The sequence below is a fragment of the Triticum aestivum genome, chromosome 5D, assembly GCF_018294505.1.
Source record: "Triticum aestivum cultivar Chinese Spring chromosome 5D, IWGSC CS RefSeq v2.1, whole genome shotgun sequence".
Classification (NCBI taxonomy): domain Eukaryota; kingdom Viridiplantae; phylum Streptophyta; class Magnoliopsida; order Poales; family Poaceae; genus Triticum; species Triticum aestivum.
Genome location: NC_057808.1, coordinates 484,455,821 through 484,477,852, shown reverse-complemented (window position 1 = coordinate 484,477,852; position 22,032 = coordinate 484,455,821). Strand labels below are relative to the sequence as shown.

At 45.8% G+C, this 22,032-nt stretch overlaps 1 pseudogene; it reads left to right on the top strand.

Annotated features, from left to right (window-relative positions):
- Window positions 1-1,811: 1,811 nt before the first annotated feature.
- LOC123120959 (uncharacterized) lies at window positions 1,812-21,568 on the top strand (annotated as a pseudogene).
- Window positions 21,569-22,032: the final 464 nt, after the last annotated feature.

Genomic DNA, 22,032 nt, shown 5'->3' with positions numbered 1-22,032 from the left:
TTAAAAGGCCATGGCCCAGAAATAAATAAAAGGCTGAATTGTTGGGCCAGACCCATGTAGCTGACCAAAATTGAAAGAAAAAACAATAAATGGGCTGAATTATTGGGCTCGGCCCATGTAAAACACCGAATCGGACCGGGCTGAATCTTGTCAATGACCTTTTCATTTGGTCGCAATTTTGCAACATCAGCTTGCCACGTCGGATCCGACGTGGCCTGGGCAGAGAGCTAGCGACCAAAACAGAAGGTCATAGGATCAACGACCTTTTGTTTTGGTCGTGACCTTCCACGACCTTCTCTTATTTTAGTTTACGACTGTCAGCTTTTGACCATCTATTTTTGGTCAAAAAAAGGTCGCAAATGAAAAACAATGACCTTTCAGTAACCAATAGTGATGGTGACAAATTGACAAATTTCTTGTAGTGCCTATCAATATATCGATGTATTCTTCTTCCCAATACCAAAATGAGCATCCAACTTCCTACACACATGACCATCTCAATAAGTACCGAAACTGAACCGAATAGGTTGACAAAGCCGAATGAAAACAAGAACATACCCCGTCGTTTTCGCATTTGAAGAATCCCATCTGGGGTGTTGCGGCATGCTAGATGTTAGCCGCAACACTGTCTGTGTGCAGTCGTTGCTCTGTAGGAGTGGCATCGGGGAACCGGCGAGCCGCTGTGCGAGCGCCGAGCCCGGGCGACGGCCGGCCGAGTCCTTGCCGGCAAACTGGTGACGGCGGCTAGAGGATGAACCAGTACCTGCATGCGGCGCTGGGGTTTTGTCGAGGCTGTGCGGGGTGCTCCCCGACCAATCCATGGCTTGGCGCAGCCACCGGTGGCCGAAAACGCCAAATCCGGCGGCCGCGACAAACAACCGCCGTTCTGCAACTTTCCGGCCGGCCGAGGCAGGAGGAAGTGGTGGAGCACAATTCGGGCGTGTGGCGGCCCGCTGGCGTCATCCGATGGCTGGTATGGCCGGAATCGTAGGCGGGGGCCCCGCGGCGGTGGGTGGGGAAATGCGCAGGCTAAAATGCCCCCCGCCAATCGCTCCCGCTATATACAGGGCACCGGCGGGTCGAGGGGGAGAACCTGCGTTTTCGCGTGTTGGGGTGGGGGCGCCCCGCAAAAATATTTGCGGGGTCTGATCGGGCAGCTTTTTTTGCGTGGACCCATATTTTAGCGGTTATTTTACGGGTCAGGGCATTATACGGGGTCTACTAGAGATGCTCTAACAATTTCAGGAAAATCTCTAAGGGCCCATGTGGGTTAAATGACTATGGAAGTGGTGGGCAGTTTAGTCCCAATCTCTAAGGGCCCGCGCGCTCCTCCTCCACCGCCCACCTCACCATGCTTCGTCACGACGCGCCGCAGGTTATGGGAATGAGCCGAGTGGAGCTCACACCTATGGGCTTATTTTTGCCGGTCAGGAATGGAGAATCTTTGATAGATGGGGCCATGATCTAAGACGTCGGATCGTGGGCTATTAACGACTCAGACATGGGTTCAACCCACACCTCCCATGCGGTCGCGCCTATATATAGGAGGCGGCTACCAGCCCTAGCCGCTGCAACAAGATGCATGTACCTCCACGCCCTCTGTCGTTCCTTCTGATGCTGCTGCTGCTGTGGCCGCTACCGGTGATCCCATCCCATCCGCCACGTACACGGTTGATGGGAGAGCAAGCCTCTGAAACCCCGCCTCTCCAGATCCTGTACGGGAGAGGGGCGATTAGGTTTTTGGGGAGCGTCTTCTAAGCGACTGCTCGCTGTTGTTCGTCCACGCCCGCTGCATCGCCTTCATCGTCACCATGTCCGCCAACCCCACGGAAGCTGACTGTGCCGCCGCTGAGAAGTTTGAAGCCGAGAAGAAGGCCACCGAGGACGCTGCCGCCGCGTCCTCTGCATGGCCGATCGGAGGGTATAACTCGTTTATCCCTCTTCTATTCATTACTGCTTTAGCCGTACCAGTGATCTGCATAGATGTTTCTACTATCTGTCTAGTACGCGCTAATATGGTCAAATATCAGTATGTATTTAGCACTGTTTATGTCATGTTCATGATTTATTTTTGGATTAATTTAGTCAAAAAATTGCCTATTTGCTCAGCAGTTTCTCTATGGAGTTTATGTAGCTAGATGACAGGGAAGAGGTTGGCTCTATATACCATGTGAAAGATTGAAGCGTTCTTAATCTCCAACAGGGAAAGCTGCGTAGTATTTATTGATATGTGGGGGTGGCCGTTTATTTACAGGATGCGTACCACAGAAAATGTATGACTTAATTAACACCCTTAGTTCTCATCTTAACACCACATGTTTGAGAGAGAGAGAGAGTACACTAAACAACCGTATCCATTAACAGTGAGCAGGGAAGAAAATTAAGATACTGAATGAAATAAGTGTATTTCACCAAGATTTGGCACCTGGGGTTTGCTTGGTTGTTAGGAGAGATTGTTTGCTCTGAAGTTGCTCCTAGGGCATCGTGTTGGCTCGGGCTGGCCTCTGATCTAGGGATGGCAATGGGTACCCATTACCCGCGTACCCTGTGGGTAAAAACCCTATTAGGATAAGGGTATGGGACAAAAAAGTACCCATGGGTACTTAAATGGGAAAATATCATACCCATCGGGTAGAGAGGGTACGGGTATGGGATCGTATAACCCATGCCCGCGTACCCATGTCTGTTAATATCCCAATGTATTCATTTACCCTCCTAATCACGCTAGGTAAAAACTCTAATGTGTATTCAAATTATCTATATAATTTATCATGATTTCATGAACTTAAAGTGTATGCATATGTGTTGTTATTTATGATTATGTGTTGTTGTTTAACATTTTTATATGTCACTTTATAGGCAAGTATTTTTGTTTATGAGAATATGTTGTTGTTACAATATGTTGTTGTATATTGTTGTTTAAAATTTGTTGCTATTAATAATTTATGATTATATGTTGCTTTTTACAACTATTTTCTATTCAATTGATGTGTTGTAAACGCGGGTATTTTTACCCGCGGGTACCCATATACCCTGTCGGGTGACGGGCATGGGAAAAAATTGTACCCTTGACGGGTATGGGTATGGGTGATGGGTAAACTCAGGGCGGACGGGTAAGGGTATGGGGTAGCTCCACCCGTACCCATACCCTACGGGTGCCATCCCTAGTCTGATCTGCTGCAGCAGCCTAACACTTTGATCAACAAGGTTCGCGTTTAAGTATGCACATGCCAAAGGAACGAGTCCCAACAACCTTGCTGAAGATGTGCTGGTGTACAAAGTACCATGTTCTCCTTTCCAAAAGCTAGAATTAAACTGTTTACTATGAGTAATAGTGCACCAAATTTATGCATCAATGTGAGGTTGTTTTGACAATGCAAGGCAGGCGTTCTGCCGATTTCTTTAAGATATTAAGATAGGGAAGGGATAAAAAATAGCGGAATGGCTAACTCACATCTAGATGTTTTGTAGTGATCTCACATCTAAGTGTTTAACCATCGGATCTCCGTGTCTTTAATTTCGTGCACGAGCGATCCGCTCGACTCGTGATCGTGGGTGTCGCGTTGTTACATCGGAGCGGGCTGGTTCCTGTTTTTTTTTTGGGCCGGCCTTTGTTTGTTTTGAGCTCTAAGTGTTGGGCTTTTGTTTTGGGCGACGTTATGAGATCGAGCTGGTAGCCTCGCTCACGTCGTCACAGGCTTAGTCTTGCACATACGGAAGTGAAGGAAGTTTGCACAATGGCCAATGATTGTGAGTTTTTTATTTTTTTGATATTGCAATCGCTCATGTTCATGTCATTTTTCAGAAAAATTGTCTAGATATATTTCACCATTTCCTTTTTTAATCATTTTTACGTTTGTATTATTTTGTCCATGTCATCAGTGTCCTTTTTTGTTATTAGCCGATTTTTTTCCTTTACCTTTTTTGTTTGATGCACTTTTTTCATGTCAAATTTCTACTGTCTATGCAAGTGTAAACCCCTCGATTCCGGAATTTGGCCTTTTTTTTGTAGTTTGTAGTCACCTCATTTGCAAGTAGCCATCTAGCAATCGGATTTTTTGTAGTTTCAGTTGCCCAGTTTTACAAATCCATCCTCGATTCACGAATAGTTTTTTTCCTTTCAAAGTTGTAGTTTGTCCCAGTTGCAAATCAATCATCAAGTCAAAATTGTCCCCTGGTGTCCAGTCAACCCTCAACTCGCAACTGGGGCATTTTTTGCAAGTATTCCAGTTGCATGTCCACCTTCGTGTCACAACTAAAGTCAGGTCATAGTTTGTAGCCGGCTTAGTTGCAAGTCAACCCTCGACTTGCAACTAGGGGCGACTTTTTCATAGTTTGAAGGCGCCCTAGTTGCACGTCAACCATCGACTTGCAACTAGCAGGCCCAGTTGTGAGTCCACTATCGACTCGCAACTAGGTTTTTTGTAGTTGCGTCAGTTGCAAGTCAACCTTTGGCTTGCAACTAGGAGGGTGGGGGCGGTAGCAAGTCAACCATTGACTCACAACTAGGTTATTTTTTGTTTTCTTGTAGTTCGCCTCAGTTGCAACTCAACCATCGACTCATAATCGTGCCCCAGCTGCAAGTCAACCATCGACTCTCAACTGAAATGTGTTGTAGTTTTATAGTTGCCCCAGTTGCAAGTCAACCATTGACTTAACTTGCAACTAGGTTATTTTTCCTTTTTTGTAGTTTGCCTCAGCTGCAACTCAACCATTGACTCACAACCATGCCCCAGTTGCAAGTCAACCATCGACTCGCAACTGGGATGTCTCGTAGTTTGGTAGTTGCCCCAGTTGAAAGTCAACCATTGACTCTTGACTCGCAACTAGGTTATTTTTCGTTTTGTTTTCTTGTAGTTTGCCTCAGTTGCAACTCAACCATCGACTTGCAACCGTGCCCCAGCACACAGTTGGGGGTGTTTGTTTGTTGAGGACCCCCAGTTGCAAGTTGACTATCAGCTCATAACAAGGGTGTGTGTGTCGAGGGCCCGTAGTTGCATGAAGCCCATCGACTCGCAACTAGGGGGTGTGTGTTTGTTGAGGACCCCCAGTTGCAAGTTGACTATCAGCTCGTAACAAGGGTTGTTTATGTGTGTGTGCATGCGTCTTGTCGTGGCCGCAGTTGCAAGTCGACCATCGACTCGCAATTAAGGATGTGTGTGTGTGTGTGTGTGTGTGTTTGTCGAGGGTGCCCAGTTGAATGTCGATAATCGACTCGCAACTAGGGGAGGTGTGTGTGTGTGTGTTGTCTTTTTGTCAAGTGTCCCCAGTTGCATGTCAACCATCGACTCGAAACTAGGGGTTATGTGTTTGTTGAGGACCCCGAGTTGCAAGTTAAGCATCGACACACAACTAGGGTGTGTGTGTGTGTGTGTTTTGTCGTGGCCCCTAGTTACAAGCCGGCCATCGACTCACAACTAAGGATGTGTGCGTGTGTGTGTGTGTCGAGGGTGCCCAGTTGCATGTCGATAACCGACTCAGAACTAGGGGTGTGTGGGTGTCTTGTTGTCAAGGGTCCCCAGTTGCATGTCAACCATCAACTCGCAAATAGGGTGTGTGTGTTTGTTGAGGACCCCCAGTTGCAAGTTGACCATCGACTCGCAACTAGTGTGTGTGTGTGTGTGTCGAGGGTGCCCAGTTGCATGTCTACCATCGACTCGCAACTTGTGGGTGTGTGTGTTTCTTTTTGTCAAGGGTCCCTCGTTGCATGTCAACCATCAACTCGCAACTAGAGGGGGGTGTGTTTGTTGAGGACCCACAGTTGCAAGTTGACCATCAACTTGCAACTAGGGGGTGCGTGCGTGTGTGTGTTTTGTCGTGGACCCCAGTTGCAAGCCGCCCATGGACTCGCAGCTAGGGGGGCTATGTTTGTTGAGGACCCCCAGTTGCAAGTTGACCATCAACTTGCAACTAGGTGGTGCGTGTGTGTGTGTTTTGTCGTGGCCCCCAGTTGCAAGCCGCCCATCGACTCGCAACTCAGGATGTGTGTGTGTGTCGAGGGTGCCCAGTTGCATGACTACCATCGACTCGCAACTAGGGGGTGTGTGTGTTTCTTTTTGTCAAGGGTCCCCAGTTGCATGTCAACCATCAGCTCGCAACTAGAGGGGGGGGGTGTGTTTGTTGAGGACCCACAGTTGCAAGTTGACCATCAACTTACAACTAGGGGTGCGTGTGTGTGTTTTGTCGTGCCCCCCAGTTGCAAGCCGCCCATCGACTCGCAACTCAGGATGTGTGTGTGTGTGTGTCGAGGGTGCCCAGTTGCATGTCTACCATCGACTCGCAACTAGGGGTGTGTGTGTTTGTTTTTGTCAAGGGTCCGCAGTTGCATGTCAACCATCAGCTCGCAACTAGAGGGGGGGGGGGTGTGTTTGTTGAGGACCCACAGTTGCAAGTTGACCATCAACTTGCAACTAGGGGTGTGTGTGTGTGTTTTGTCGTGGCCCCCAGTTGCAAGCAGCCCATCGACTCGCAGCTAGGGGGCTGTGTTTGTTGAGGACCCCCAGTTGCAAGTTGACCATCAACTTGCAACTAGGGGGTGCGTGTGTGTGTGTTTTATCGTGGCCCCCAGTTGCAAGCCGCCCATCGACTCGCAACTCAGGATTTGTGTGTGTGTGTGTGTGTTTGTCGAGGGTGCCCAGTTGCATGTCGATAATCGACTCGCAATTAGGGGAGGTGTGTGTGTGTGTGTGTGTGTGTGCGCGCGCGCGCGTGCGTGTGTGTTGTCTTTTTGTCAAGCGTCTCCAGTTGCATGTCAACCATCGACTCGAAACTAGGGGTTATGTGTTTGTTGAGGACCCCGAGTTGCAAGTTAAGCATCGACACGCAACTAGGGGGTGCGTGTGTGTGTTTTGTCGTGGCCCCGAGTTACAAGCCGCCCATCGACTCGCAACTAAGCATGTGTGTGTGTGTCTTGTTGTCAAGGGTCCCTAGTTGCATGTCAACCATCAACTTGCAACTAGGGTGTGTGTGTTTGTTGAGGACCCCCAGTTGCAAGTTGACCATCGACTCGCAACTAGGGGATGTGTGTGTGTTTTTCCATGGCCCCCAGTTGCAAGCTGCCCATCGACTCGCAACTAAGGATGTGTGTGTTTGTCAAGGGTGCCCAGTTGCATGTCAACCATCGACTCGCAATTAGGGTGTGTGTGTGTGTGTGTATGTGTGTGTGTGTCTTTTTGTCAAGCGCCCTCAGTTGCATGTCAACTATCGACTCACAACTAGGGGTTGTGTGTTTTTTGAGGACCCCCAGTTGCAAGTTGACCATCGACTCGCAACTGGGGGTGTGTGTGTGTGTGTGTTTTGTCGTGGCCCCCTATTGCAAGCTACCCATCGACTCACAACTAAGGATGTGTTAGTGTGTGTGTGTGTCGAGGGTGCCCAGTTGCATGTCTACCATCGACTCGCAACTAGGGGTGTGTGTTTCTTTTTGTCAAGGTTCCCCGGTTGCATGTCAACCATCGACTCGCAATTAGGGGGGGGCGTGTTTCTTGAGGACCCCCAGTTGCAAGTTGACCATCAAGTTGCAACTAGGGTGTGTGTGTGTGTTTTGTCGTGGCCCCTAGTTGCAAGCCGCCCATCAACTCGCAACTAGGGGGGCTGTGTTTGTTGAGGACCCCTAGTTGCAAGTTGACCATCAACTTACAACTAGGGGGCTGCGTGTGTGTGTGTGTTTTGTCGTGGCCCCCTGTTGCAAGCTACCCATCGACTCACAACTCAGGATGTGTGTGTGTGTGTGTGTGTGTGAGGAGGGTGCCCAGTTGCATGTCGATAACCGACTCGCAACTAAGGGAGGTGTGTGTGTGTTTCTTTTTGTCAAGCGGCCCCAGGTGTGTGTCTTTCTATAAAATTCACCTTGTTTGAAATTGTTCACCACGTTATGAAAAAAAAATTCTTCATATTTTTGAAAAATGTTCATGTATATAAAACTTCACCATGTAATTAAAAATATTCATCATATTTTATAAAAATGTTCAGCTGGTTCTGAATGCCAAACATGACTATATGTCAACCAGTCAACATGAAGCTATAATCTGACCAGCCCAATTTGTGTTGATACTCTGAAAAGAAGACGCGGCAACCCTGCAACACCGTGCAATGGACCGACCTACAAATCCATGCATTACGCTACCTACTTAATTAATTTGGAAGCACGTACCGTATGCCGACGTTGCTAGTATACACTGCCGCTTAAGCATGCGTCTAACAGTGGTACTAAACTAAATGCAGCTTTATTAGGTTTGTGGGTGACTGGGACGAGCAGACGATGCAGCATACGTGCGCGGACCCCGTGCTTGTCTACCTACGTGGCCACTGGTCGATCGAGACGGACAACCTCAAGAAACGAAACAAACAAACAAACAAGAAAACAAGTATTCGAACCACAAAACAGGTGATGAAATCAACTTAGATGTGACATAGTTATGTCATATCTAGATGTGTCTTAGACACATCCAAAAAATAGAGTGTTGTCCCTATTTACAAGAGGTGAAAATCTCCCAAAAAAAAACTACAAGGCTACACGGAAAGTACATGGCTGAATTGGCTTCAAGGTAATGAAATTAGGAGCGTAAAACTTGTCAATCCTCAAGAAGGAAGGTGTTTTATACACGATATCCTTCCATGCAGTTGAGAAACTCTATTTTGTGAAAGCTAGCATATCTTATGCAAGAAAAACAAAATGTCTTTTTTTGGCGGGGTAAAAACAAAATGTCTTAGACTTGGTTGCAAAAGAGATACATTGTTTTCAAGTTTAGAGTATCTGCAATTATGGGGGAAGTAAGATAAATGACTCGATCTTCTTTTGACCTAGCATGAAAATGAACAAATAAGAGAATTAGCTTGACATGCTAGATGGCCCAAATATCTTAACTTAACTACGACGCTTTTTTTTTGCGGGCAACTTAACTACGACGCTGGATATGGATGCATGTGATTTTCTTTACCTCTTTGATCATACAGTTGAGTTTTAGGGCTTCCTTGGTTCGCAAGCCTTTGAAACCTAGGAATATGCAGAACACCAGAATATCATAGAAATGCAGAAGCAAAATAGAGTATTAAGGAAACACCTTTTTTGTAAATTTACATGTTTAGTTCAGATGAATAGAGAAAATACAGTCGTATTAAAGTAAATCTACATAAAAATATAATTACGATTAGGGATATAAATGGCGCCAGAAACCCTGTTTAATTTTTTTGTTAGCTCGATAGTTCATTTTCTCAAGAAAAGGAAACTTTCTTGAACAGTTAGACCGATTAGTGGGCTTAAACGATGCGTCGTTTAGATCCATAATTTGGATGTTAGTATGACACTAAGATCTTGTTCTTGTAAATTTTTTGTCGTAATTCTAAAATTAGTTTAGTGGGGATGGTAAATTCTTGAGTTTTCATTTGAAAAAAAATTACCACAATTTTTTTTGCTCCAATCCTTTGAGCCGGATGAATGAGTGGTGTGACGAACTGAAGATCTCCTACTCCCTCCATTTTTATATACAAGGTTACAAACTCATATTACATGTAGCAAGATAAAATTTAATGTCTTGCTTTATAAACTGACTTTTATTTTCGTTTATTGGGATCATTAATATGCCGCGTGCATGCAAGCACTAGTAGAAAAAGGGGCTTTCGTTCGGGCCTGGCCAGCCCATTAGTCCCGGTTCTTATACGAACCGGGACCAATGGGTGCATTCGTCCCGGTTCGTGAGCCCAGGTGGCCGGCCGGGGCCTCGTGGGCTTTGGTCCTGGTTCGTCTGGACCCATTTGTCCCGATTCTAGGCACGAACCGGGACCAATGGGCCTCGCTCCTGGCCCACATCCATTGGTCCCGGTTCCAGCCACGAACCGGGACAAATGATTTGCCTATATATAGCCCATCCCCGGCGAGCAGAGCACTCCACACTGCTCTGTTTTTTGCTGGCCAGCGAGGGGAGGGCATTTGGGTGCTCTAGCTCACCTCCTATGCACATGAGGTGTTCGATGAAATGTCCGAGCCACACTAGTTAATATTTCTTCTCTCGAAACTCGACCACCGAGCTCCATTTCCCCCGAGATTTTTCTAGGTTTAGCGGCCCGTCACGTCCCGTCCCCGTCTTCACCGCCGTCGATCGCCCGCGCCGATCTCGTCGTCGGCACCACCGTGGTGAGCCTCTTGTTCTTATCTTCTTTCTGAAAAAAAATCTTACTTGAGATAGATACTTGTCTAATTTTCTTACTTTTATTATTCCTTGTTATTATATAGTGCGATGGTTCTGGTATCCGCCCCCGTCGGCCCTCGTCCTGTCTATGATTCGGATGTGGTATATATTATCTTTTTATAACTATTTGGTTCATTTATTGTTTATGACAATTATGCCGACCAACGTGACATAGATTTTATTTATGTAGGAGGTGGTTGAACCGGAAATTCCAACCGACCCTATTGTCGAGAGGTTAAATTTAGTTGAAGAAGAAAACAATTACTTGAAGGAAAAAATAAAAAAATTGAGGAGGAGAAGATGATATTGGAGTTGCATGTTGCGGATGTCGTCGATGATCACAAGATCAAGATGGATGCAATGCGGTTGAAGATTAGAAAGATTAGAAAATATGCCATTCATACCGAGGCTTGGTATCATTATGCCGTTGGATCAATTGTTACCTTAGTTGTGATTATGATCGCATTTGTTGTTGCATTGAAAGGTTTTACATAGTTTCAATGTATGGTTTAACTAGATGCTCTGGAGAGCTATATGTTGTTCAATTTGAACTATGTATGTACTTTGGTTTTAATGTGATGATGAACTACTATTAATTTGGTCACTTATCTATCCATGTTCATTTGTAGTGCTTTTCAATTTCAGGGTCTTATAGCTGAAAAAATCAGTAAATGCATGAAAAATAACAAATGAAGTCAGAAAGGGTTGAAAATTGATGATGTGGCTTTGAATGGTGCATTTTGAACACAGAAAAACTATGGAGTTCAAATAAGTTCAAAAAAATGAAATCCCTTTGTAACAGACGAGTTTCCGTATGAAACCCTGATACTTCGAAAGAGATTGTCCGTTTTGTACACGAAGTGCATCCAGTTTTTGCCGTAAGCCTCTCTACTTTCTTGCACATGCTATGTGGGTGAAATGATGATACCATGCCAACTTTCAACCTTTTCAGAGTTCATTTGTAGTGCTTTTCAATTTCAGGGTCTTATAGCTGAAAAAATCAGTAAATGCATGAAAAATAACAAATGAAGTCAGAAAGGGTTGAAAATTGATGATGTGGCTTTGAATGGTGCATTTTGAACACAGAAAAACTATGGAGTTCAAATAAGTTCCAAAAAATGAAATCCCTTTGTAACAGACGAGTTTCCGTATGAAACCATGATACTTCGAAAGAGATTGTCCGTTTTGTACACGAAGTGCATCCAGTTTTTGCCGTAAGCCTCTCTACTTTATTGCATATGCTATGTGGGTGAAATGATGATACCATGCCAACTTTCAACCTTTTCAGAGTTCATTTGTAGTGCTTTTCAATTTCAGGGTCTTATAGCTGAAAAAAAAATCAGTAAATGCATGAAAAATAACAAATTAAGTCAGAAAGGGTTGAAAATTGATGATGTGGCTTTGAATGGTGAATTTTGAAACCGAAAAACTATGGAGTTCAAATAAGTTCAAAAAAATGAAATCCCTTTGTAACAGACGAGTTTCTGTATGAAACCCGATACTTCGAAAGAGATTGTCCGTTTTGTACACGAAGTGCATCCAGTTTTTGCCGTAACACTCTCTACTTTCTTGCACATGCTATGTGGGTGAAATGATGATACCATGCCAACTTTTAACCTTTTCAGAGTTCATTTGAAATGCTTTTCAATTTCAGGGTCTTATAGCTGAAAAAATCAGTAAATGCATGAAAATTTAATAGTAAAAAGAATTATCATAAAATAAAATAAATAAGTAATTTGAAACAAAATAATATAAACTTTAATAAAATATATAAGTAGAAACAAAATAAAAAATAAAATAAACTTTAGTAACATAAATAAAATTTATGAAACTAAAATTATCAAAGTATTTTTTGTTCAAAACATTATAAGCAACCTCTAAAATTTATGAAACTAAAATTATAAAAAATTGATGCATCTAAAATTATCAAAGTATTTTCTCTTCAAAATCATTAAAAGCAAAAAGAATCTTCATAAAGAGCTTTTTTTGTTAGAAACTTTAATAGCAAAAAGAATTATCATAAAATAAAATAAATAAGTAATTATAAACAAAATAAAATAAAATAAATAAGTATTTTGTTGTAAGTAGAAACAAAACAAAAAAATAAAGCAAAAAAGAAAACGAAAAAACTGGGAAAAAATAAAAAAATTGCCACCTACTGGGCACCACGGCCTGAATACAATTAGAAACCCATCCATGGGCCAGTATTCAGGCCCGCAGAAGGCCCAGTAGGCCCATCAGGCATAGCAGTCATAATTAGGCCCGTAAGCCTGCAATGGAGAGGAGCTCGAGAAGGGTGCGGCAGTGGGGCTTATAAACTACTGCGCGCCCCACTCAACTAGCGAGGTGGGACTAAACTCCCACCACCACCCCGCTGTGGAAGGCCTTTGGTCCCGGTTGGTGGCACCAACCGGGACTAAAGGGGTGCATTGGTGCCGGTTCGTGGCACCAACCGGGACCAATGCCCCCCGTTTAGTCCCGGTTGGTGCCACCAACCGGGACCAAAGGCCTCTGCTTCCCGCCCTTTGGGCTGCTGAAAAGAGACCTTATTGGTCCCGGTTGGTGGCACCAACCGGGACTAAAGGGGGCATTGGTCCCGGTTGCTGCCATGAACCGGTGCCAATGCCCTGGGTATATAAGAAAACACTTAGCAGTTTCGACCAAATCCATCACTTCTTCCCCCGACGCCCCTGCTCCTCCTCGCCGTCGCCGCCCGACGCCCCTGCTCCACCTTGCCGTCGCCGCCGCCACCGACGCCGTCAGGCTGCTCGACGTCGCCGTCGCCGCCGCCACCGACGCCGTCAGGCTGCTCAACGTCGCCGCCGCCGCTGACGCCCTCTGCCCCGACGACGGCGTCGACCCTCGCGCCCCTGCCGGCCCCGACGCGCCGCCCACCGTGCGCCGCCGCCCCCTCTGAGCACCAGCCTGCTCCCGCGCCCCTCCCCTGTCCCGCGCCCCTGCCCTGCCCCGCCGGCGCCGGCCCCTCCGCCGTGCCCCTCCGCCCCTGCGCCGTGCTAGCTATTAGATTTTTAGATGTTTTTAGATGCTATTTTTAGATGTTTTAGATGTTTTTTAGATTATTTTAGTTTATGTTTAGTTTAGTTTTAAGATTAGGAAAATTTCAGATGTATAGTTATATTTATTTAGATGTATAGTTAATTTACATGTTGTAATTTGTTCATAAAAATTGTGCACTTTTGTATAGAAACTTTATTTTTTTCATATGTACAAAAATGTAGAATGAAAACGAAAACAAACATATAAGAAAAAACAAAGGAAAAAATGAAGAAGGAAAAGAAAACCGCCTGGCCCGGCCACCACCACATTTTCATAAAGTGTTTCCACCGAGTCCACGTCGCACCGATCGAGCACCCGCGGCGAAGCAAGTGTTTTTTAAGGTAGTTCTTTGTTAAAGTGAGGGGGCACGTCCGGAGCACCCCCCGGCCCTCTCGCTCGACCAAAACTCTCGAGGACACCCAAACCCTAGAAAAAAACGATGTCGGCTGCTACTCCCTCCCGCCGCGCCCCTACCTGATCGACAAACTCTCTTGAGGCCACCCAAATTTACCAAGTTAAAAGAGCGTTGTCGTCGAGGCCACCCCGAACCCTTGAAGCGTTGTTGACGCCACCCCAAACCCTTGAAGCGTTGCCGAGGCCACCCCAAACCCTAGAGAAGCGTCGAGGCCAGGCCACTAATATGATTCCTTATTGTGCTTAGCTAGCTAGTTCTACGTTTGCCACTAATATATCCATCTGTCATGTTTGAATAATAATTGCCATGTTGTTAATATTTGCAGAAACTATGGATCCGCACCCCGAGACGAAGCAAAAGAAGCGGTGTTGGGGGAGATAATCGCACACGGAAGTGATGCCGTCTTGTCGTTTCTCAACGACACATGCACCGATGGTCTGGAAAGACAGGATGAAGAAGCAGGCTACGACGATGATCAAACAATGGAGGAGGAAGGACACCGTGATGACGGCTCCGGTGACCGAATGGAGGGGGAAGGACACCGTGATGACGGCTCCGGTGACCGAATGGAGGGGAAGGACACCGTGATGACGGCTCCGGTGACCGAACGGAGTCCGGCCAGGTATATATATTAATTAATTAAGCATGTGCTGACTATAGCTAATTGATGCATTAATTGTTTTTGGTATGTACACATATTAACTCTCTTCTTTTTCTTCTTTTCTAGCCCTCCGGATCGAGCAACACTTCGGTAACGAGACGAGGCCCGAAGAGAAAGTTGCGCGCGGATGAAAGGTACACGATCATCGAAATTGATCGCGCTGGCCAACCGATTGAACCCCTCCGGACCAAGCAAAAATTTAATGCTCAGTGCGGGGTTCTAGTTAGGGACATGATCCCGATCAGCATCGAGCAATGGTTGAAGCCTAAGGACAAAGACTCTCAGGTGTCTTATGTCAGCGATAGGCAGAAAGCTGATCTTTGGACCGCGCTGCAGGAAAATTTCACCTTCCCGCCAGAGGAGGATCCGGAGAATCCAGTTAAAAAGCCAATGATCAAGGCTTATGCTCTTAAGAAGATGGCTGAGCTATTCAGGAGGTGGAAGAATGAGCTGAAATCATCGTTTGTCGACCAAGACAAGACTCCAGAATTCATCGGCCGATTTGAGAAGATCAAAGATCAGTGGCCCGCATTTGTCACCAAAAAGAAATCTGAGAGAGCAGCGAAGATGTCAGCGACAAACAAGAAAAATGCTGCAAAGAAGAAGCATCACCATCGCACGGGGTCAGGTGGCTACCTGAAAGCCCGGCCGTTGTGGGACAAGGCTGAGAATGACCTCATTGATAAAGGGATCGAACCAGAGACGCGACGCTGGCCAGACCGTTGCAGGACTTGGTTCTTCGGGGTTGGGGGAAAATTGGACCCTGTAACAGGGAAGTGCGTTTGGACCAACGAGCAGCTGAACACACCCATCGAGAAGCTTCAGGAGTATATCGAAAAGGCGCAGCAAGGGACGTTCGTTCCGGACAGAGAGAACGACGAGCTCACAGAGGCCCTCGGGAATCCTGAGCACCCCGGACGGACACGAGGCACGCCAGGCTCCCTTTCGTGGAAGGCTGGATTTCCCGACGCAGGCGGTTACAAACGCCGGGAGAGGAAGAAGAAAAAGGAGTTGACCCAACTACAGGCGCTGCACGCAAGGGTACAAGCGCTAGAGGAACGAGACGCAGTTCGCAGCACGCGACCTGCCGAAGCTACACCCGAAGCTACCCCGCCATCTCAGCGGAGAAGCAGCGTGGCTTCCACGGAGCTGCTTCAGGAGCCTGTCTTCACGGCTCCTGCTAGCTACCCCGTGGATGCTATCACGGAGTCTCAGCATTGCCACCTTATGACGCAGTGGATGGAATTGAAAGTCAAGGCGGCTGTTGGCTCTGTTGCACCTCCTGAACCTGGCGCAACTTTTCACTGCCGGCCGATTCCAGAAGGATATGCTAGGGTGATGGTGGATGAAATCACAGAAGGATTTGAGGACCTCCAGCTTGACCACCCTACGGGTGACGGGGAGACTCGGCTGGGTTCTTGTCTGAAGACTCCATGCCTATGGCGGAAGGAGCTCATCAACCTTCCGAACTGGACGCCTCCGCCTCCTCCTCCTCCTCCGGCGAGTCAGGGCACTCCGCCTCCTCCACCGCCTCCTCCTCCGGCGAGTGAATCAGGGCACTCAGCCTCCTTCTCCGGCGCGTGGCGGCACTCCGCCTCCTTCTCCGCCTGCGCCGGCGCGCCCGAGCAGCCACCAGCCTCCTCCTTCTCCGCCTCGCCAGCAAGGGCGGAAGAGACCCGCCGCCGCCCCGGCTGCTCCGGCGCGTCGTAGTCCTTCTCCTCCGCCTCGTAAGCAAGCACGAAAGAAGACAGCCGCAGCCGCTCCGTCTGCTCCGGCGTCTAGCAGTACAGCCAGAGGCGGGAGGCAATACAGATACGGTCCACCTCTCAAGCCTCTAGAGAAGTTACCGTACGAGATGACCGTGGAAGAAAACAAGAAGATCGTGGAAAAAGAAGTGAAGGACTTCTTTGAAGGGGTGAAAGCAGAGAGACATCCACCTCCGGAGGAGAAGGTAGATCCGGTGAAAGCAAAGCGCACTATCGATGCCCTGAGGAAACCACCAAAGTCTCCGCCGAAAACCAACTATGAGCGCATTACTGAAAAGGTATATCTCGAAGCGGAGCGGTCGGGAAGTACTGTCAGTGATCAAAGGTTAAAAGAACGACGAGCAGCTGGGAAAAAAATTGCCCAGCTCGGCGAACAAGCGAACCAATCGTGCCCCCCGCTCAATGTGTCTAGCGACATCGTCGCTAATGATCCGGGGATGGTGCCCGGTTATAGCAATCTTGGAGATTACCTGCCCGACGATGTACATTATGATTTCTTGGAGGTGGACGAACACAGATACGAGTACGGGAAGCCTCTCGTCAAAGATGAAAAATCTCTAACAACGATGATGCGAAGATTCCATGATTGGTACATGAAAACCTGCAGAGAGTCTGGGGGGACGGATACTTTGTATCTGAGAGTTAAAGAGGAGCACGACCTCGTTGGAATTGATCTGTTGTATGTTCCATTTGAGGAGTTCTTCCAGTTCTTCAATCAAAAGGCCCTCGATAAATTAACGGTCACTTGCTACTGTCTGTAAGTACTACTTCTGTCATTAAGTCTCTATATATAGCTCAGCTCTTTCATTGCATGTATTTATAATTATCCTCACTATATTATGCAGATTGAAGATCGTCGAGTGCAGAAAAGCAGAAATGTATGATATTGGGTTCATTAACACAAATCTCATAGATGAATTTCAGGTTAAAAAGAGCGCCAAAGATGCCGAGGCCAACTTGCTCAAATCATTGATAATAAATCAAAACAAAGATTTAATACTCTTTCCTTACAACTTCAAGTGAGTGTTACTGTCGTGTGCATATTCGGTTTCCCTTATTACTCGAGCGAGGTTATAGTAATGTAATTGATGAGTTATGCATGCGTGCGCAGCTTCCACTATATTCTCCTGGAGATTAAGCTTGAGCAGGGACTAGTAACCGTCTTAGACTCGAGACGAAAAGATCCCGAGACCTATGCGGACATGACTAAAATTCTCAACAAGTAAGTTCAATCGATCATTATCGCACCATATCGGCAACTTTTTGTTCATTTCCTGATATCTCAAGTAATAATTATTTTCTTTGTCTTGCAGGGTTTGGAAACAGTTCACCGCAGAAGCTCCGGGACTGCCGAAGGAGCTGCGATATACATACCCGAAAGTAAGTACTACTAGCTAGCTAGTTGCGCGCATCTCCCGTTGATTCTAGCTACTTTCATCAATGCCATTTATAATGCTTCATTATCAGTTTGATTGACCTCTATTTCTCGTAAAGTGCTTGTGGCAGGAACAAGGGAATGATTACTGTGGATACTACGTGTGCGAGTTCATCTACAACGCGACTTGCAAAGATAAGCGGGGCTACTCTAAAAGACAATATGAAGTGCGTAAGCAATAATATTCACAATTTCATTTTATTACACCATCATTTCTGTTGAGTTTCATTCATATATATGTATTAACCCCCTTCTTCAAATTAGACGTGGCAGATGCGGAATGAACTCCTACCACAAGATCGCATGAAAGCAATTCAAGAGGAATTGGCGGGATTCTTTCTTGACCACGTCATCAATAAAGCCGGAGAATACCATGTGGAACTTGAGTTCAAATGCTAGGGGATTGTAAGAGATCTTACATATTGTATATGTATGTAGCCAGTAGCGTCGGATAGATAATACGAAAACTTGTTGTTCGACCAATCTCTCGGAGAAGGAGAGGTCGATCACTTCTCTCGGTATGCATGACGAACTTCTGTACTTAATGGTTTCCTTCATTTTCTTACTAGCTAGCGTGTCGAGGGCCTCTCTATACGTATAGTACGTAGCGTCGACCAAGCGTGGTGTTATAAGAGAGGACACTTCTCTCTATTAATTAATTAGCTACCTAATACAATATATGAAACACCTTAATTAACCATACAAAACCCCCAAATCCACCCCTGTTTCAGAAAAAATAAATAAAAACCCTAGCCCCTGAACAGCTGACGCGTGGATGCCTATTGGTCCCGGTTGGTGCCACCAACAGGGATTAAAGGGCCTCCTGCCTGGGCTCGCAGCACCGGCCACGTGGAGACCCATTTGTCCCGGTTCGTGTAAGAACCGGGACTAAAGGCCTAGGGCATTAGTAACGACATTTTAGTCCTGATTCCTAAACCGGGACAAAAGGCCCTTACGAACCGGGACAATAGGCCCTTTTTCTACTAGTGAAGGAAGAAATAGAAAACTGAATGGGGTGTCATTATGACTACATACAAGCAAATATTAAACAAGTTGCTAGTAGAAGGAAATATCGTTAACTTTTGTTTTGATTTCTGTTGGTGGCCTTGTATAAATGTAAAGTGTAATTATCATTGTGACCTTGTATAATTAAATGGAGGGAGTATTATGTTTTTCTATTGAGTTTTCCTATATGAACAAAGGAGGCTTGTATGACAAAGGATGAGCACAGCGGCAGAATTGCACTTTGCTCACAAGGCTCCACTAGCTTTCTTTCGGAAATATGAAATACAAACCAAAAATATATATATAAGTCATAATCTGACGCACATAGTAGCTGAGCTTGGGACGAATCACACTTCAGTGTAAGTTCTTTCTGACGTTGTACCCATCATTTAGACATTGCACATTAAGTTTTACATGTACTATAGACCAACCGTCTCTTCTTAAGGATTTCTGCTTCCTATATAATCTCCTCTTCTTCACACGTCCGAATACCTGACCTCCCCTAGAACCTGCCGTGATTCTTTATGATTTTGTTATACACTTGATCCAATACTCGGCACCCAAGCGTGCATACGTATGATAAGAAAACACAATGAAGAGTTCCAAGAATATGACGGAACAATGCTTAGGAATCAGGCCGGGTACTATTCACGGTTTCGGCACAATAAATTCAAGGAAGATGCATGGGAAGGATGTGTAGTCTCAACTTAGAATTGTGAGGCATCAGATTAATCTATCGAGTAAGTGTCCATTTTCCAGGAAGTACGATACACACTGGCTATAGTTGAACGGAATGAAGTTGTGACTTCCACAAACTCCTAATACGGTAGGCACAAACTCACTGTTTCTGAAAAAGAAGGAAAAGCTATACACACACATACGTCCATCCATACAGACAAGAGAGGCCATACTGTTGCACATGTGCCGTGTGCGTGCTTCTTTGAGTTGTACCCGGTGCTCTTAACCAATGTACGTGCACGCCTGGAGAGAGAGTAGTCACAACTTTTAAAATTATAATCGAGTCAAGTGCTAGATGTCTGAGCGCCTGCACCTGTATATTGTGTTAAAATAAAGTGATGAAGCTTACACATAGTCCCTCTGTAATAATTTTAATAATTATAAGACGTTTCATACTCCGTTTGTAAAACGTTTACAAGTGTTTAAGGGGGAGTACGTGCGTGCTTATTCGCCGCGGGATGAGCTGAAGTGGGACTTCCGCTGAAGTGTACGTGCCAGTCCCAGCACCGCCGGATCTCTTGAACGCGGTTCGTTCACCACTTGACCGCGCGCGTGCCGTGCCGCGCGCCGAACCCACCCACCACGCTCTCATCTCATTTGGGTTCGCACCGATCCGTCCCCACTCGCCCACTTCTCCGCCTCGCCGGGCCGCCGACAAGGCACTTGCGCCTCCTCAGCCCCCACCCCACCACCCTAGAGCAGCGCGGTGTACCACGATACAATCTCAGCGCGGAGGCGATGGGTCGTCGGGCCCGAGCCCCGCGGCGGTAACGGTGCTGGTGGCGCTACTCAGGCTCGGCGTCGCAGCATACATCGTCGGCCCGCCGCTGGTGACTACTGCTCTAGTTTTTATTTGTGGAAATATTTTCTTATGTTTATTGTTCTCTCCACACTCTATAATTAATTAGTTTTTATCCATGATATACTTTGTTTCGTCAGTAGTTTAACTAAGTAGCTCAGTTACTTTTCTCCATGTTTACAGTTAGTCTTGACTTGGATACTATGCTACCTCTTAAATATCTAAATTCTTAAATAAATAAACATGGTAAATTGCCAGTCTACCTCTGAAGTCATAATCATACTATGCAGTAGTGCAGTACCATTATAAAACCAGTCCATAAGCTCTACGTCTAAAATCATATTCCTTTTGCTTTCGATAACTCCATAGTATTTTAGAAGCATCATAAACATAGGCACTTTGTTATGTATGTCCTTATCATAAGAAATTGAACATGTCAAATGAAGCTCCCAAGGGCACTTGTATTCCATAGCCATATTTTGCAATTATCTGGTATCACTTTAACTGGTTATTATTGCTTCTGATGTTCCCAGACTGTGCCAAACAGTTCAAAGAGGTCAAGAGTGGTGCTTCCAGTGAAGAAACAAAGTTACTGATGGACGAGCTAAAGCAGAGAGAGGAGGAAGCAACAAAAGCTCAGCAACAAGCAGATGTAAAATTGCTCGAGGCCAAAAAACTAGCTTAGCAGTATCAAAAGGAAGCTGACAAATGCAGTTCAGGTATGGATACATGTGAAGAAGCTAGGGAAAAGTTAGCAGAGTCGTTGCTCAGCCAAAGGAAATTAACTGCTTTGTGGGAGGAAAGGGCTCGGGAACTCAGATGGAAACCCGTGAAACCACACCAGAATGATTAATGAACACTGAAGGATGGTGATGGGTACAACATGCGAACCAATAGAGATCTCATTACAAACACGCTTCCTCGGTGATAGAGGCAAGGAAAAAAAAAAGGTTTCACTTCTGGTGACCTTGTCTCACTTTGCGCCACGACGAGCCCCCTTGTCCATAGTTAATTTATATTAGCTTTGTAGTATACGTCCATAGCTGCTTGTCAACATTGTGTTAAAATGGCCATAGATTGACGAGACAAATTACCTGTATGTCTTGAAACGGTGATCAGTTTCTTGGTTGTGTATGAATGATGGTATTGGAGAGGGAATTGCTCCTATTTGTACGGTCTGCTAGACTGGATAGTTGTTTGATGTGTTGTGTATGTCAGAGTTACATCTCCATGCAACCAAGCTACTAGTAACATCCAGATGCAGGCAACAGGCTCGATGGCGAAGATGGAATTAACGAGAAGATGTGGAGCCTCAAGGAACATGAAGGTACTCACATGCAAAAAAACTAACCGCCGGCAGCAGAAAAAAAAACATGGTCCTTCCTAGTGCATCCTGTTTAGTAGGGTTAGTCGCCCATCTTGTGCACTAACCTGTCATGCTTGGACGTCCATGTGGCACTGTAGTGGCTGAAATATATGCACATGCCATAAGGAAAGACACAACAATCTTGCTCATGATATATGTTGGTGTACAAATTGCAATTCATGTCCTCGTTTCCAAAAGTGGAAGTTAAACCCTTTTATACAAGAAACTGGAAGGTGAATTTATTATGTATCAGCGTGCATCAATCCCATGGAAATAAATTTTTGGGAGTGGAGAGCCCTCAATAAATAAAAAAGGCACTTTCTACTATTTTCATGTGGTTGGGGATTTTATTTTTTGAGAAAACTGATGTGCATTTAGTGTAACTGTCAGGAAAAAAAAATGTCTTCAAGAGTTGGTTGCATAAGAAAGAATGTGTGGAGAGTTTAGAGTATCTCCACATGTAAGTTTTCGTGTGTAAATGTGCTCGGTCTTCTTTCCATGACCCAACATGAAAAGGATTAGATACGTGAATTAGCAAGCTATCTCTCGAAATGCGCTCCCAGGTCGCTCCCCAGGGTGACTCTGGAGTGAAACTTGATCCCA